The following is a 19,201-nucleotide window of genomic DNA, read 5'->3' as shown; positions in this document are numbered from 1 at the left end:
AAAGCCTGGCTTAATTCGTTGAGAATCCGCTCTAATACATGTAAAGATATATACATAAAGCTCAACAATACCTTTCAGCGTCTTCTCTCCCCTGTATACAGGGATTTTATCATCGAGGTCCTGGTTAAGTCGGAATACCAACAAGTAGATGATCCGTTCTGAGAGGAACGTTTGGTGCGTGGTGTAGTAGACATCCTGACCTGCAAAGTCCCAAATTGTGACCTGTTTCTCTGGCTCCACATCTTCTCCTCGGGCAATTTTCTCAATTTTTTCCAATAGCTCCTTCTCAATATCATCTAGATGGTCCCTTTCTGCCACTGCGATGAATACAATAAGCTATGTCCAAACTAACTGATTTTAGCATAATGCATACTGTAATGTATTAAAATGAGTGCACATTTATTCAAGTCATCGTATTTATACTGAGTATATTGTATAAATATTGTATAAAAATAAATAAATTAGATTGAAAATGCATGTAATAAGTATAATTGGTATCAAGCGCCTGATTGAGTTTTCAGCTTGTGTGCCTTCTTCAAGGGGGGGGGGGGTTTGAGAAAGAGAGAGAGAGACTAGACCTTAATCTTAATAGACATGCTTTTAATCTAATTTATTTCATCTGTCAGGGACTGTTCATACATCGACATATCGTCAACATTCTTATACTACTCATGTTTTCTTCCCCAGAGGTATGAGATCCACTTTCACCTTTGAAAGGGACTGTACAATAAACAGTGCGGTTAAAATAAAACTTTTTAGCGTTAAAAAGTATTGTAATTATTGACAAAATTTGAATGTGTTTAGTGTCAATTAACTTTGTGAAACAGTTATCAAATACACTAGAAGCTTTCGTCTGTTTCGTCTGAAGGTTTATCAGCAATTTGCGAAAAAAAACAAACTTTTCTTTAAAATGTATCCTCTCTGATGAATACAAGTGGATAAGCTCAAAACATAACGGGGTGATAAACACTGAATGTTTTTACATTCAGTAAAATCAATTAAAATTGTAAGGTATAGTCAATTTCAATGTAACATTATTCATACAGTTTGATGAAAATAAGAATGCAGGAACTCACATACTTAATCGACAAGCTAGAACAAATCTCGAACATTCTGAGCAATAGACGAGAATCTTGTTTTACTAGTACATGTACGCTACTTACATGTACCTGCTGTTTTGTCAGGAGAGGCAGGTGATTCACTGTCATCAGGGGGAGCGGCTGTAGAATAAAGAGAAGAATAATATCAAACACCATTCTAGCAGAAAATGACTCAACTTTAAAGAAAACAAAAATAGGGCTAAGATAAAGGAATTTCTTTCCAAAATTTTAACATATAATTTAACTTCGGGATATTGTATAAATATTGTAAAAAAATAAATAAATTACATTGAAAATGCGTCTAATAAGATCAAGTATAATTGCTATCAAGCGCCCAGTCTTCAAGGCACAAAAAGTATAATGGCCGCCTCTGGATATTGTACCACCAGCTGGAGTAAGCACATTCGTATGGACCCCCCCCCCCAAAAAAAAAAAAAAATAAAAAAATAAAAAAAAAAAAAATATATATATATATATATTGGACATCACCACCAGTCTTGTGCTTGACAAGCTCTATAAAATGCAATAAACAAAAGTTCTCAAAACATGCAAAAAAAAAAAATAATAATAATAAAATAAAATAAAATAAAATAAAATAAAATAAAATAAAATAAATAAATAAAAAACAACAATTTAAATGGTCCAATCAAGGAGATGTTCAAATTGACCTGTATTTTCCTTACACTGATCACTCCTGTTATTTTCTAGACAATAGGCCTATTGGTTTTCCTTGAAATGCATTATAAGTATTGCATATTCCAGTATGCTGACAAAAGAGAAAACCTAGGGACAACACTAGGCAGATCTCTGCTAGTTTTGAAGATATGAAGGGCAAGAAATTATGCAGAGTTCAGTTTGTGGTAAAAAATAGGTCAAAGGTCAACTTCAAGGTCACAGTGTATGACTTCCTATATAAGTTCAATAGTAGCTATGGGCATTTCTTTGCCAATGTTGGAGATACGAAGGCCAGGATACATGCAAAGTTCAGTTCATGGTGAAAAGTAGGTCAAAGGTCAATTTAAAGGTCACAGTTAGATTACCAGTATATGACTTCCTATTCAAGTTTAACAGTAACTATGGGTGTATCTCTGCCAGTTTTGGAGATATAAGGGCTGGAAAATGTGCAAAGTTCAGTTCATGGTGAAAAGTAGGTCAAAGGTCAATTTAAAGGTCACAGTTAGATTACCAGTATATGACTTCCTATTCAAGTTTGACAGTAACTATGGGTGTATCTCTGCCAGTTTTGGAGATATAAGGGCCAGAAAATTTCCAAAGTTCAGTTCATGGTGAAAAGTACTGTAGGTCAAAGATCAATTTAAAGGTCACAGTTAGATTACTTGTATATTACTTCCTATTTGAGTTCAATAGTAACTATGGGCGTATCTCTGCCAGTTTTGGAGATACAAAGATCAGAATACTTCAAATTAAGTGCAGTTCATCATGAAAAGTAGGTCAAAAGTCAATTTCAAGGTCACAGTTAGATTACCAGTATATGACTTCCTATTCAAGTTCAATAGTAACTATGGGCATATCTCTGCTAATTTTGGAATATTTAACATTTTCCCCACTGAATATTGCAGTTGTAATTTTTGATATAGCGCAATGCCTAAACCATAGCGAAAACAAACAAATGGACACCACCTCCAGTATTACACTTGAGTATTCTACATAATGAGATGAACAAAAGGTCTATGGCATTTACCATTCCAGAATAAAAGCAAGTTTTCAGTTTCGGTATCTTATGGCTGCTTCTCCCGTGAAAATGCACCGATTGACTCCAAACTCCCAAAGATGAAAGGAGTCCCCAATTGTGATCCCTCACTATAACAGAAGAGCTTAGATCTGTTTAGTTTCCAAAACATAGCACAAACAAAATTTTTTTTCAGAAAATTCCCATTTTTAGACCTTGTTTGACCTTGAAAAAAAGGTCTAAAGTCAAATCCAAGGGAATATTTGGAATCTCCACATATGACTTTCAGTCACACTTCTGTAGTAATTTTTCCCATAATTCCTTTGGTTTGGGAGATATTTAGCCTTTAATTTTCAAAAAATTTTACAAGGGTGCCTTTCAACAAGTGTAACGCCCAGGCCAATGCAATGACAGAGACAAAAAAACCAGGGTGTTCAAGTTGAGATTATATGTGACCTAAATCCAAGAGATGGGGACACAGGTCCTGGCAGTCTAGGAGGAGAAGCGGTAACGGTGACTTGTTTCCGACACCCGACTATGGAGCCGGCGGAGCCGCATTAGCCGGCGGAGCTGTATGAGGACAGGTGGGGACTAAAACCATGGAAAACCCTGAATACGATCCCAATCTGCCCCTATGATAAGATCACAGTTTCAGGACCACTAGAGTTCAAATTCACATGATGAAAATCACAATATGACAAATGAAAGCAGTGCATAGAATAATATAATGTTACATAATGTTTAAAGACATAAATACCAATACAAATGCTTATGTGGAAAAACAGAAAATGTGCAGAGCTTCAGGTGGAGGGGAGTTAAAAATTCAGTTGAAATTCTCAGTGTTTGAAAAAATTAAAAACAAAACATAACAAAATTATTCCAGTAAAGCTGCTTTTCAAACTTTTAGTCTTAATGTATAAGCATGTTATGAATAACCCCATCGAATTTGAGGATAATAAGGCACTGTTGTTCATATACAGCATTAATGTTGGCATTATACAAAATAATTTTTTTGAAAACTTATTTGCAATATCAAACAACATTTATCTGCATAATTATCACTGCTTCCCTATTATGGACACTGTTATCTGGCAGAGAACTTAACCTATGGGAGTTTACAGGGAATCTCAACATGAGTGTTTTATATAATCTCATTTTATTGCTACTTGAAACTTAATGAGGCAAGTGACCTTATAGCTCTGAATTTAGCTAGTAGTTACCCAATGGAAGATTAGAGGCTTGTCACCCAAATGTGACTAGCAACGGTATTCAGGCCCATGAAATATCTAAGTCACAATTTTAAAAAAGCAGAAAATAATAATGCACAAAATAGGAGGCTGTCAGTTCTAATGTAATACAATGCTTAACTGCACAGTCAACCTCAAAATTTAATTATGCACAACAGTATATAACAATGTAAGTAAAAGCATAAGGCTTCAGGCCCATGTGAGTTCAAACTCACACCAGAATGAGATAAATAAAAATTTCACAAAAAATGCATCATTCGATAAAAACGATAATTCAAAAGAGCTGGTTTTCTAATTTAAGCTGTTTGTCAATCCTAAGAACCATATTTTGTAAATAAAAAAAATAGGTAACAGTTTTCATTTTATAACGTTATGGTGATAGTGCACAAAGTAGGTTTTTGATGCAATAATGGTCAACTGTATAAATACCACAAAATTTTAATTATCTTCTATTAAAAAAATGGACATTAAGAAAATTTGATTACCACTGGGCTTCATGCCCGTGTGAGTTCCAAGTCCCAGTTTGATGAAAATAAGAATGTAGACACTGACATACCTAATCGGCAAGCTAAGAAAAACTCCCGAACATTCTGAGCAATACACAAGAATCTTGTTTTACTACATGTGAACTACTTACCTGCTGCTCTGTCAGGAGAGGCAGGTGATTCACTGTCATCAGGGGGAGCGGCTGCAGAATAAAGAAAAGAATTATATCAAACACCATTCTAGCAGAAAATGACTCAACCTTGAAGTAAACAAAAACATGGCTAGGATAAAAGAATTTAGAAAGGAATTTCTTTACAAAATTTAAACATATAAAATAAAATTTGGGATGCAGTCTTCAAGGCACATATATGTGGAATGGCCAACGAAAAACACACAGAAGGTGGAATCTCTTGGCAAAAAAGAAGAATAACTACAAATATCTGTTTAAATTGCACCAAGATGAACTATTAGAGACAATCATGTACAATACTTCTATTTGTCAGCATATTATTAATATTCTCTTCCGAACCTGGTAGGGATTCCTCTAGTGGCATTTGGTCCAATACTGTTAAGTCCGGCTGGCAAAACGTATCTGAATTCTGTACTCCAATTGCCATATTTTGTGCAAACTGGTCTTTTGGATCATCTGAGAATAGTTGGAAGGATCATACAGTTAGATCAAGCGTTGTATCTAAATGTACCTTTTCTGAGTGTACGTATCAGGTTACACCGTTGAAAAATTTAATTCAATATTGAGTAAAACAAGGCAGCAAAGCTGTCAAATGTACAGACAAAGAACAGAAAATAAAGATGCAAATAAGTGAAAAATTAAATTTTCACAAAAAAACTGTTAAATTGCCAGAAAAAAAAATAAATAAATAAATAAAAATACCAAACAGACTGCATTGCCTACTGAAGCTGTATTTAAGTCCCATGTTTCTTTCCTGTAAGTTTGAGAACAGTAAGTGACATGATTTTACTTAAATGGTCACCATGGAAGCAGTGCCCAAAATAGGGGTTTCTTCAAATTTTGATGCAATATTACATAATGTTTAACAGCTTAATGACCATCAACTTTTAATTATAAAATATTGTTTCACAGATATTCAGAAAATGTGGCTAGCAAAGGTCTTCAGGCCCATGGAACTTCAAAGTCACGCCTTGAAAATGCCAAAATGTAAACAAGACAGCACTGTTCTGAAATGGGTTTATTTCCATTTTTAACACTTTTTTAACATAAAACAAAATAAACATTTTACTGCCATTTTCATATGACCAACTAAGAAACTTGATGAGATGGGAAAAGTATCAATAGAACAGTGTTAAATGTCCAATCTCCTCCATTCTGAGATTCTGAACATAGTGGATGATTGAATCTGACAAACTGCAATGATATGAGTTTATTTCCATTTTTGACACTTTATTACACAATACATGATAACAAGTTTACCATGTTTTTTACATAATCAACTAACAATGTTGTAAAGATGCAGGAAATATCAAACAAACACTTTTAGGCATCTTATTAGTTAAATAATGAGACTGTTAACATGCCTAATAATTGAATCTGAGGAAATGTGAAAAACAGTATAACTTCTAAAATAATGGCCCGATTATGCTGGTTTTCGAACACAACCTGCGTTTTAGTAAGATTGACCACTCCTGTGAGTATAATTACAATTGGCCAATCCGTTTTCTTATATTGTGTTATCAGTGTTGTATTTACAGTCAAAAGATTATATATGTTTGCATTTTTTCCATCTACCATAAGAAGATTAGATACAATTATAACGTCAGAAAATACAATAGAGGGAGTGTGATAATGATAGGGTCGCTAAACGATTTTGACGGAATATAGTGACTAGCCTAATCCCCTTGTCGCCTGGGTAGGCACGCCCCCTTTGAGTACTTATGTAAACAAAAGGTCTTCCATAGAAAACTATTCTTTTGTTCAACAGCTTCGCGCGGGCAGCGTATTATGTATATAGTGACACTATGCAGCTAACTACAGTTAAATTTGTGAAAGCTGTTCTTTGATTTATTCTATTCTGAAGATTAGTGATGCATATTTTGAGTGCTTAATTATTTACCCTCCTTTTTACAAGAGAAAGGAAAAAGGGAGAGAAACAGAGACAGTGTCAAATAAAAGGGTAAATAGTAATATAATACATTTATTAAAGGGACTCGCGGTGGAAGAAACGATAGGCTGTTTTGCATCAAGGTATGCACTTATAATCCGAAATGGCCGTACTTTAAATACATAACTCATAGTTGGATCACCGGCATTTTTTGTTATCTGACAAATTAGGGTAGATAAACGTTTTTGCAATTAGTTCTAAATTCACTAATATTTCGGACTAAACTCCATGTCAGATTCATAGCCATGACGCTGTGCCACAAGAGTGACAGTTTAAATTTCTAAACAAATTTCGTTTCTAACCTGATGTTTTTTATTATCAGTTGAAAACTTTTCCATGTTCAACTACGTAAACGTGTACGTACACTATTCTAGACTTTTTTCTATTTTCGCCAACTACACAAACAAATACCACTTACTGCCCCCTCCCCCCATAAACAAACACACGCCTCCTTGCTTACATTTTGCCATTTTTGCGTCTCTCGTTATTGAACACACTGGAGATCTAAGGCACACATGATACCATTAATTGTATGATTATATATGCTAGCTTTTACATTTTACTGACTTAATTCCTCAGACCTTACAACACTACCGGTCTTCTCGAAAATCTCCCCACCTAGGGACATATCTGCTGATTCCCCGATTCACAAAAAAATCCCCTGATTTATCAGACTTGAACGCGTGGCGATAAAATGTTTTGCTAGATCTTGTTAACACTCAGTGAAATGCGCCTAGTAATATATTCAATGTACCATCACTTAATTGCTTTCTCGGTTTCATTAATTGCCAAGAATAATTGTAGTAAGCAAGAATGAGGAAATGCTGAAGACACAACAACGCCGGGGGATATGTGTCACTTTCTCCCTTAACATTTTCTATGATGCTGTCAAAGAAAAGGGATCAGAGATAGCGATCATATAAACCGCTGCTGCTTCACAAAGGACTTCTTAGTTTATCATTTAAATCCCCCCCCCCCCCCCCCCAGCAGACCCAACTTGAGGAACGGCATATAGTAGCTACTGTACAGTGTATATCAAACCTCGGCTTCGCCTCGCCAATTATCTGCTCTATTTTGCGTAAAGCTAGGCGCCTCGTACTTTATCTATACCTTAGACATAATCCAGTAACCTCTGGAGATAATTGTAATTGTATCCTCTACAGGCAGTGTCCCCGATTAAAGCACCACAATAAATACTGAAAGGCGGAGTACAAAAATTAACTTTTTTAAATATCGATTACAACTTGCTGTACAATGACTGAGTCGTGAAAGAAGTATTGGACTTCTTTGCCTTAAAAACAAATTTATTTCGAAATCAAAAGAGCATTTTTTTTGGGGGGGGCGCGTGGGGGACATAGTAAACACCGGGTGATTCGTTAAAGCCGAGAAATGTCTCAATATCAAATATGTAAATCATATGTCATAAAAACACTACAATCAAGTATTTTTGTTACGATCTGCAACATTTGTTTATTTATGTAGCAGTTCGAAGTTAGCGCCAGAGGTAAATAGTAACTCATTCCGTAATCCTTCTTGCACATTTATTTAATTGTATCAAAACGTTTGATACACAATGTTCACTAGTGTCATCATTTTGGCGATTTATTAAAACCATATTTGTACAAAGTAGGTTAGCATAAGTTATGCAACAACCAGTGTGAAGAACAACTCCCTTTTTATGTGAGGCAAGACAGCCTATTCAAACTGATTATAACCTTGATATGTAAACTCACGAGTGAAAACACATTCTTTGTCACTTTTACAAGACAATGGAGGCGACCAAGTGGAGTAATTACAATATAGGCCTACCCCTGTACAGTCAAAGAGAAATTAGTTTTGAAACTTCGGATCAGCCCTTTGCTTGTTCGAAGAAAAGAGATAGATGTCATGACGCGAATCCTTTTATTAACCCTTCATGAGTATGTGTAAAAGTGTGAAAGACAGGCAACGATTTTGAGTCGCTGTTGATATTATTCGCAATTAATATTGGAGTATACCTCCCTCGCCTACATGTAAACATCAGACAAGGCGTTTTGATCAATAATAGTGGAGGTTAATCTGAAAAATATGTTTAAATTCTTGATTTTTTATTATTTGAAACATCTTTCATACACGTCCTCATATTTATATTTCTCTCAGGCCATACTGATTTTATTGTATTACACGGGACTCTAAAGCACAGGGCAATGTGAAAGTTAATTGGCTACAGAGACTTGTTATCCTTCATGCAGTTTTATAGCTTGAATGAACTAGAAACAGGCTTTACTTAGCTTTACTTATTTTATGACAATTTAAACAAAATCAGTCTGCAAGACTTGCTTTGACTTGGTGTTTTATCAGGTAAAAACCTGACACTGGTTTTAAAAGAATAAATATAAGTATGTTGGTTGGATTAATTCACCGACATGGTTCTATTTTAACTTAACGTGGTCATTAACACAGATAATATTTATAAGTTGCCTGTCGTTCAGCATGCATTATAGGCGAGTAGCCAACAGTGACGTTGATCAAACCAAGTAAAATATACGCAAGTATTGTTTACAAAATAGATCATGATGAATAAACCTATGCTTTAATAAATAATCACCACACGCTTCTGTTTTTGTTACATGAAAGATTTTGGTTTAAAGACGCTCAATGATATCAGAAATGATTTGACGCTTTAAAAAATGGACAGGTTCAAGGGGCATTTTTTGTTTCAGCCAGGGGGACTTCAGGTAGAGGATTCAGTGTAGGTGTTTCCTCGGATGATAGCAGCATCACACCCTAGGTCTAAGTGAGTTGACTAGAAGCTTTTTGCCCAGGCATCCTATTCCTACTACTTTAACTAATAACCATAAACCACAAAGGTTTATGCGGTAAAAACTATTTAAACTAAATGAGGTGCATTGGTAGAGGCACAAGTACAATCCAACGCCAACGTGCAACAGGGGAAAGTCTGACAGTGTATTACATAATATATGAAAGTACGGTCAATATTAACAGTGTAAGACATCAGTTAAATAGTAGGGGGTCATACTATCTATTGTTAAACGCGGCTGTTATTATCTCTCGAACAAGCTTAAACCATGCCTAAACAATAAACTGTGTCTCCGGCTGTTGTGCAGAAACTGCATGTCGAACATATTTTGCTACAGTTACAAACAGGGTAAACTGGCGGCTTGTTCTAGATCGCTCTAGTAAGAAGGCATAAGTGCGGTACCCGGGCACAAACAACTATAACATTCATATCTTAGCGTTTACATATGACGCGCAAAGAGCTAAGCAATTAGCCTTGACAAGTTGATCAGTTTTAAACAACAACGAGAAAAAAGAACGCCTTGTCATAGTTATGAGACAAATCGCTTGCAACGTGCAACAAGTGGGATGTCTGACAGTGTGGTCACACTACATGTTTATGAAAGTACGCTGGATTTAACAGTATTAGACATCGCTCAAAAAGGAGGGGGTTTACTATAGCCTGCAATCTATTGTTAAACGCGATCATTATCTTTTCTCAAACAAATATAAACCAAACCTAAACAATAACATTGTTAAATCGGCTAAGTGATGTAAAATCATATTGGAAATTTACGTTGACGACGGAGACTGTTTCATTCGCAAAGTTAATGAAACAAGACTGGTCCAAGTTAACTGCCTATATTAAATAAATCTTAGACTGTTAAACCTAAGGCCCTGCTTTACGTACTTTGGTAATAGTTAATGAGTAAGCTAGGTTTATTCACATATATCACAAAGCATAAGGGCCTTATGATGCAAACAACCCATTTTGAACGCAATCGTCATCCCCCCGAACAACCTGAAATCATGCCTATACAATAGTAGGAGATGCACGTCGAGTAAAAGATTCAAGACCTGGGTGCCCAGCACTATTATAAAAAAAGAAGATGACTTGACGTTTCATGCACGATCATCATCGAAAGCCTAATATCATTATGCTCCATGCGCAGTCGATTTTTATCAAAATAAAAAGTGTTTTATACAAGCAAAATCTAACTTTCCTTTTAAACTTTCCTTTATATGGTTACTGAACAGCGACATAATTATATAACTTTTATCTATTTTTTATTTGATTCTTAATGTCATCTAATAATTTACTTAATTCTTTAAATAATTTATTTATTTATTTATTTAAGAATTTCTATTATTTATCCTGTTACGGATTCGCTCTATTATTTTATATAAAATGTGACTTAATGAAGTAGTTGAGGCAACACGTCAGCTTGTCTCTTTCTTCGTTATTTCTAAACAATATTCTATTTTTACTCAGGTCGCGATGATGGAAATTTGTGTACGGAGCATCTTTTAACTTTTTGAGACGGGGTGATTTGTTGATCATGCTGATGTACGATGCTGATGCATGTTTATCAAATTCAATTTTTGACCACAGAACACTTCATATTGAATTAAATATCTGATACTAAATTAAACTAGCAGTTTTCTTGCAACACTTAAAACATCATCAGCTGCGCCTGCCAAGCTAGTGAACATAAGGATAGGTGGCCACGGGAGTGGCACGCGTTAGCATGGGTTCTGGCATCTTAAAGCTATAATCCTATAGCCGCAACAAACAATGGGCACCTTCTGGCTGATGTATCCTGCTGTTAATTACACCTAGACACAGCGGATTGTCGCGCTTGCGCTGGACCACAGAAACAGGCGTCGTGGGGTTCAGTCGTCTAAGGTTTTGTGTGTTATTACGTCTAAACTATTGTGTTTTTGCGTTCGAATTTTAAAGGGATTAGACTGCTTTCCATTGTTTGTCTGCCCCCTTCTTTTCACAGGATAGGGATTAAAACATTCTGACGTTTTTAAAACGTCGTACAACGGAAACTTAATTTTTACAACTACTGTATATTGAAAATAGTGAAAAAACAGCATAAATTCCCTAAAAGTGACCTGATCATGCTGATTTTCGAACTTGACCTGCGTTATGGAGCGCCATTCACGCAAAAAATGCAGACGTCAATTCAACAATCTATCGGCACTATTTAACAGCCAAAACCTACTTTAACTATCTAAACTTAATTCTACTAAATTAGTTGTGGTCATTTTAATCATTCATCAAAATCTAACAATCAATAATAACGATTCAAAAGTCAATTACCGCAACTCAACAATCAGTCACCGCAACTCAACAATCAGTCACCGCAAATCAACAATCAGTTACTGCAACTCAACAATCAGTCACCGCAACTCAACAATGTATCAATGTATTTTTGCGTGACCATTCACGCAAAAAATACAGACGTCAAATCAATCTACCGGCACTATTTAACCAAAACCTACTTTAACTATCTAAACTTAATTCTACTAAATTAGTTGTGGTCATTTTAATCATTCGTCAAAATCTAACAGTCAATAAACGATTCAAAAGTCAGTTACCGCAACTCAACAATGCATTTTTTGCGTGAATGGCACGAATGCATGGTGCGCCATTCACGCAAAAAATGCAGACGTCAACTCAACAATCAGTTGCCGTAACTCAACAATCAGTTGTCGCAAACGGTCATTCGCGGACTTAACACCAGTTGGCGTGCGCGCACCGTCAGCGATCTGAAACGTCCTTGACCTTTTCCATGTTTTCAATTCCGCATATTATGGGAGTCAGCCATTCCACGAAAAAGGGTACAATTCTGAATAATACCTGTCGCAGCTTATTTTCGGTAGTAAAGGCATCTGCAGTTTTGCTTTTTTTAGCCTTTTTTAGCTGGACCCGATGTGTTCTACTTAAAAAACAACAATTAATATAGTACCACTTGCTTTGACGGGAACCCCGGGGGTCTATATGCCGCAAAAAGCACGATTTCGACGTGTCGCTTCGGTATTATAGCTGATTTGCCACAAAAAAAAGTTTATATTTTCCCGTGTTTTAGTGTTTTTAGTCCTCAACTAATTTGAATTCATGTTTCTTTTTATCATACATGGTGATCTCTGTCGAATTTGTAGGTTACTTACGTCACTGTCATAGTTTAATCAATGTCGCTCAGTAACCCCTAACCTCCGTAACGGTTTTTTAAGTCAATGTAAGAATAAATGAAAATGCTCTTAAATGGCCTTCCTGTGCATTTTTCAAACTCATAATACATGAAGTTTAATAAAACAGTGCTATTTGTTAATTTTGAATGATGCGTTCCATCATAGAGAATGTTAACTCACAAAAGTCGGGGTGTCGCATTTAAGAGCCTAACCTCAGTAACGGACCAAATTTGAAGAAAATGTTGCTTTAGAAAGTTAAAAACATCATTTTTGTTAAGCAAGGACCAACTTCTTCCTAAAAAATTCATTCAATAGTTATGCAAAGTTTTCCCGAGGATAAAAACTGAAAAAGAATGCGTGTCACCTTACGTCCGTTATGCTAACCTCCGTTACGAAATAAGTTAATTGTTATAAAAATGACTGTTAATACTTCAAAACGTTATTTCTGTGGTTTTGTGAGTTAATTCGGATCATATAAATAGTTCTACTTCTATGTTCTGATGTAGTATGCATTCATACTGCTTGCTGTTAAAGACATTACCCCGCATTAATATAGATATAAAATATACATATATAGCTGATAATTCTATCAAGAAAGGCTAATGATCTAAGTTTTTTACTCCAGTTTGCTATGAAATCGAGGGTAAATCGCGATTTGTTTTATCGAATTGATTTCCGTTTGTCACTTGACGATGCCTTTTTGAACTTATCATTCTGATTTTAAGCGAAATGAGTAGTTTTCAGGACTGTCTTTGCAAGAAAAATGGTACTAGCTGACATCAGTACTAACGTGCATGTAGCAGACATTATTTTCGCGGGAGACACATGGCGAAATATATTAAGCATTGAAGCTACAGTTACATTTATCAGGTAGAACTGCGGGATTATTAGGTCCTATTTTACTATTTCAGTAGCACATAATTGTTTTTATCATCTTCTAGATGCTTCCAGTTACTTTAAATGGACAGTTATTGGCAAACACGTGTCTATTGTCGGCCTACTTGATTGTATGCATTAACTTTCTCGGGTATTTTGTTGTTTTTATTGCCTATAAGGCCACACTTTTTTAATTTTATGGATGACATCCTGCGCGCGCACCGATTTTCGTCCGTTCTCCAAAAAAAAAAAAAAAAAAAAAATCCCCCCCTCCCCCCCCCCCCAAAGAAGTCGGTTGTCGCAAACGTCGTTATTGAATTTGCCGGAAAATGCAATCGGCAATCCTCGGCTAATTCCGCAAGCTCCATGCTGTCATTGTCGACTGTGGAGACATCCGAGCAGTTCCGAGTGCGGAAAATGAGCTTTCTGCGCATGCGTATTATCACCACGTGGAAATATGGCCACTTTGCCGTCAAATTCATCTCTAGCATTAATTTCAAAATACACGACAATTAAAGTCATAAAGAGAACGGGGGCCGTCGTTTTGGATTGGTTTGCCATTGATATTGGACATGGAGATATCACCTTTTTACAATTATACGAAAGGCTGGCCGCGGCCAGCGATCATCGCCCGGAAAATTTCAGTGACATTCTGTCCAAAGCAGCACATAGGCTTACCAGGTTTTTTTTTGTAGCGAAAAAAGGGTCGACAAGAGCGTCTTGGTATTTGGTGGACTGAAGGTCGGACAGGCCACCCAATAGTTGGCTGCTACGTGTGAGTCGAAGTAGAAAAAATGGCATCGACCGAAATTACCTTTTTTAGATTTGGTAGTAGGAAGCATAGGCCTATCTTTGCTTCATTTTTTAACAATTCTGTGAAGTGTTCACAATGCTTAAATTTTCTGAGAGTACAAATAAAGACTGTTTATTTGATATTTGTTTTATTGATTGCTATACCAACAGAATGCATGAAATAACCTTAAATAGATTTGGTAATATGCAGCATATATATATTCATGACTTTTTACCTTTCTACGAAGTAGACCCTATTCACAATGCTTTAATATTTTGAGAGCATGGATAAAGACATGTTGTTAGTTTGATACGTGTTTCTGTGGTAAATTAGTGTTTCCAGCTGTGTACTGAAAACATAACTTTTCTTAAGCAGTTTTTTTTTTTTTTCGCCCGCTCGCACCGATTTTGGGGTCCCCAGAGGATGTCATCCATAAAAATAAAAAAGTGTGGCCTAACTGCGATCATGTGCATGTAGGTTTAATGTTTTGTTATACAGACACCAATGTGCCACTAACAAATACAGAGCGACAAAAACACTACAGAGAAAGAAAAAAATCTAATGACCGTGAAGCTTTTCTTGTGAAAGATTTTGAACGGTTTAAATGTACATGTATGACATAATTTAGACTAGAGTTTTACCTTACCTCTGTTACTAAGATTATAAATTAAACTCTTACTCTGGTAAAAGATGGAATGTGAATTCTACAGATACATAGATCAACATATTAGCAGTGAAATGTATCCATTAGTGGTAAATGTATTTATGAAGTCCTTGAAAGTAAGCAAAACAACCCGTTGTAACCATTTGCCATTTAATGGTTTGAATAAACATGTTTTATCAATTTTTCTATGTTATTATGTAAATTTGTCGTATCTGTAATACTTTAAATTCCGAATTCATCTTCTAAAGTCTACCTTAAGCTAAAAATATCAAAACAAATATATGATCGCTGACCTATGTAGAATGACCTAACCTCCGTTACGAAATTACTCCTTTTTCATTTGAACACTGGATATGTGTGTGCTCATTGATCAATGCTAATATCATAATAGATTGATAGCACTTTGTTCATAAACAAATAGTATGATAAAAAAGCAAGTCTGTCCCCAACGATTAATAAAATATTTAAATTGGAATATCTCAGCCTTTGTATTTATAGAAAACGAGCCACTTATTACCAATGTGTTTGCACCGCATTTTCTATAATTGAAGAGAAATCTTTAATGGGCAATAATATTTTGAATACATACAAATTCTTAATAATTGAATCAAATATGGAGCCTGTGACCTTTGGCATGATTGAAATATAACCTAATTTAGATGTTACCTAACCTCCGTAACGAAAAAAATACTGTACCATGTTTACACGTGCATATTTCTTTAAATACAGTAATGGTGTGGGTTAAAATTCTTCTACTACTTTCTGAATACCTCTTCATCAAAATAATATAAAAAGTTTTCCAGTTTTGCAAAGTTCATATCGCTGCATTTCTTGTTTTGGAATTGTACCCCTTTTCGTGGAATGGCTGGAGTACATGTGGTTCATCGTGTTCGTATTGTCATGATATAGTTAAGTATATAATAGTAGGATTGCGTTCAATCACATCATACTGAAATAAGATATGGCAATGAACCACATGTAGTTCCTACTCGAATAATATGCGGAATAGCACAGGTCTCAAACTACTGCGCATGCGCGAAAAGTACGCTGTTTGAAATAAACAAATACATTTATTTTCTCTTCACAAATAGGGTAATTCCTTTCGCATTTATAGTGTTATATGTGGCACCAAGGGGATTTTCCACCCCTCCCCCACTCTTGATTAATAAAATTAATCATCGGGAGGAATGAAAATTATATTGCAAAATACATTAAAAAATTGCAGATAATGCTGTGAGGATATTCTAGGGGGTCATGCCGATACTCCCCCGCACCAATACTCCCCCGTACTAATACTCCCCCGCACCGATACTTCCCCTTAGTAAATTTTTGCATTATGCACGTCGATACAACCTCACTCCGATAGATCCCCGCATCGATAAATCCCCTCTAGAATTGCCGTTAGGCCTATACGCGCACCGTTACTCCCCCGCAACGATAGGCCCTACTCCCCGCATTATTACTCCCCCTATGCAATTTCCACGAAACTGAGGGTCTGGGTAACGGAGAGTCATCCATCCATTTAATTATAGGCTACAGGTTAGGGTCAATCGACGAAAGTGGGTCAAAATCTAGGGCGGGGCTGAATTACCTATATGCAAATTGTTGGGAACCGGACTGTCTATCATGGGAGAGTCTGTCACCTTGCATCGATTTTTTTCACATATAGATTTGAAAAATTGGTCAACTACTCGGAAGCACGGCCTACATTGTATAAGAAATACTTTTTTCAAATGGAAAAACGCTTTGGATATTGGTGAGATAAGTGAAAAAAATAATGGCCACAGGGAGATCCTTGGTGATGTTGTTTTTATGCTATTGCGCAGTGCATACAAATCTTAATTGCTTACAATTGAGCATCGGTATTATACAAAAGAAGCCGCAAAGTTCCTAAAAAATCTTGGGCGACAACACATTAGTCTCGGTCACAACCGGCCGCACGGGCTCTTACGACCCGTTTGAGTCCAAATTTTGCGGAGAATCTCACGTGCCACGCAAGTCCTTTATGCGAAATTTCGAGTTCGCACGTATGTAAGCACGTACGGAGGATACTAAACATTTCCAATAGATTCTACAAATAATCTTTGTTACGCTTTATTCTACAAATAATCTCAAGTTACGCTTGCGGCCTCGCTGTTTAAATAATCTTTAAACAGCGAGGCCACAAGCGTAACTTGCTCCCTCGCAAGGAGTTTGCGAGGAGTTTGCAAGTGAGACTTGCGTGGTCCAAGATGCACGTCGCAAGCAATGAAAGAGAAAGTGCCCTTTGCGTGTTGAGTACGGCGCACGCCCTCACATCTATGACGAAGTAAGTCGAAAACACGGCGGGACTGCGAGAATAAAAGGTGTGCTCACGACGCATGCTCGTGTCTCTACAATTTCGTTGTCCAACAATTTTCAAAAATTTTGAATTTTGCTCAATTCAGATTCTAATATGCCTCCAAAAGACAAGGGAAAGAAGTTTAAGAGCAGAAAAGAAGGTTGGAGGAAGATAACAGAAAACGAAGCGCTTTAGCACTGCTTTTTTATTATTTAATAATTAAACAAAATCATCGTTGCCTGAGGAAAAGACATAGCTGCGTCATCTTAGATTAAAACTAACTTTGCCTTAAGTAAATAAATAAAAGGGCGTATAATATAAATACGGTAACTACAGTAGGAGAACAATATTAATTTTGCACAAACATTTCTCAAATTTACAAGGCATAGCTGTAGGCCTACGGACTGTTAAGCTGCACGCAAAGTCTGAGATCGACTTCGAGTAACGCCCTTTATTTTCCCCAATATATTTCGAATAAAATGTGTCAATTATATGTCCCAAGAGGGTTGTGCAACTTTGAAAAAAATAGCATAATAGAAAGGGTTTTGAATCACGATTTGTGTCTACAAAGCCCAGGGAATCTTTGCTTTGGGGAGTAGTGTTTTTGTGGAGTATTGGTACGCGGGAGTATCAGTGGGGGTGTATCGGCATTCTAGTCGGTGGCGAACTCGGCCAATATAAAAATTTTAACTTCATCTTACGATTTTGGAGCGCCTGTTCTAATTTTTGAAAGCGAGGCAATGGAACCAAACAATACGAATCTCATAAAAATTGATATTTTTTAATAGAGGTTATAGCCGGGCGTACATCAAAAGGCGACTCGTTTATTATTGTGATATGTAATAATAATTAATATAAAAGATACAATATAATAGGTTCTTGTCGATTAGCTTTATTGATTTTTTTAAGTATTTGGAGATTAAAAACACAATTTAAGCTGAATGGTTTCAAATCGAGGCACCACGTATTTTAATACTGTTAAAACGATGGAAAAGGTCAAGGACGTTTCAGATCGCTGACGGTGCGCGCGCGCCATCTGGTGTTAAGTCCGCGAATGACCGTTTGCAGTAACTGATTGTTGAGTTGCGATAACTGATTGTTGAGTTGCGGTGACTGATTGTTGAGTTGCGGTAATTGACTTTTGAATCGTTATTATTGATTGTTAGATTTTGACGAATGATTAAAATGACCAAAACTAATTTAGTAGAATTAAGTTTAGATAGTTAAAGTAGGTTTTGGTTGTTAAATAGTGACGATAGATTGTTGAATTGACGTCTGCATTTTTTGCGTGAATGGCGTTCCATACTGCGTATTATGAATATTCATCAGTTCTGTAAGTTTCAAGTCAAAAGGTAAAATGGTTTTCCACTTATCGTGTTATCGGTGCTGCATATATGCTGAAAAAAGTGAAAAAACAGCATAAATTCCCTAAAAGTGACCCGATCATGCTGATTTTCAAACTTGACCTGCGTATTATGAATATTCATCAGTTCTGCAAGTTTCAAGGCAAAAGGTAAAATGGTTTTCCACTTATCGTGTTATCGGTGCTGCATATATGCTGAAAAAAGTGAAAAAACAGCATAAATTCCCTAAAAGTGACCCGATCATGCTGATTTTCGAACTTGACCTGCGTATTATGAATATTCATCAGTTCTGCAAGTTTCAAGTCAAAAGGTAAAATGGTTTTCCACTTATCGTGTTATCGGTAAAAGTGCATGGCGACGGCGACGACGGCGACGACGGACGCAGATGATGGCTATATGTACAGACACATCTGTGTCTGTACATAATAAAGCATGGTGTTTTTACAGAGAATGAAATTATCGTGTTTATACCCAGTTAAAAAATAATCAATGGGCTGTAGGAGTAGATTGTAAAGCGTCATGTATGTCAATTGATTGATAACAA

At 36.1% G+C, this 19,201-nt stretch overlaps 2 protein-coding genes across 2 annotated transcripts in view; both read right to left on the bottom strand.

Moving 5' to 3' along the window:
• LOC106168747 (uncharacterized) overlaps nt 1-1,486 on the bottom strand; it is a 45,839-nt gene extending 44,353 nt beyond the window's left edge. Inside the window, exons 1-2 of the mRNA XM_086995895.1 lie at nt 1,170-1,486; nt 72-317 (exon numbers count right to left, since the gene is read on the bottom strand). The gene's annotated coding sequence lies outside the window, so the exon portion shown is untranslated. The remainder of the gene's footprint in view (nt 1-71; nt 318-1,169) is intronic.
• LOC112042630 (uncharacterized) overlaps nt 1-19,201 on the bottom strand; it is a 168,254-nt gene that overhangs the window by 121,904 nt on the left and 27,149 nt on the right. The window lies entirely within an intron of this gene.

Source organism: Lingula anatina, chromosome 9 (genome assembly GCF_051362555.1).
Source record: "Lingula anatina isolate TDL-2025a chromosome 9, LinAna3.0, whole genome shotgun sequence".
Classification (NCBI taxonomy): Eukaryota; Metazoa; Brachiopoda; class Lingulata; order Lingulida; family Lingulidae; genus Lingula; species Lingula anatina.
The sequence above is the reverse complement of the archived record's forward strand: the minus strand, read 5'-3'. Positions and strand labels throughout refer to the sequence as shown.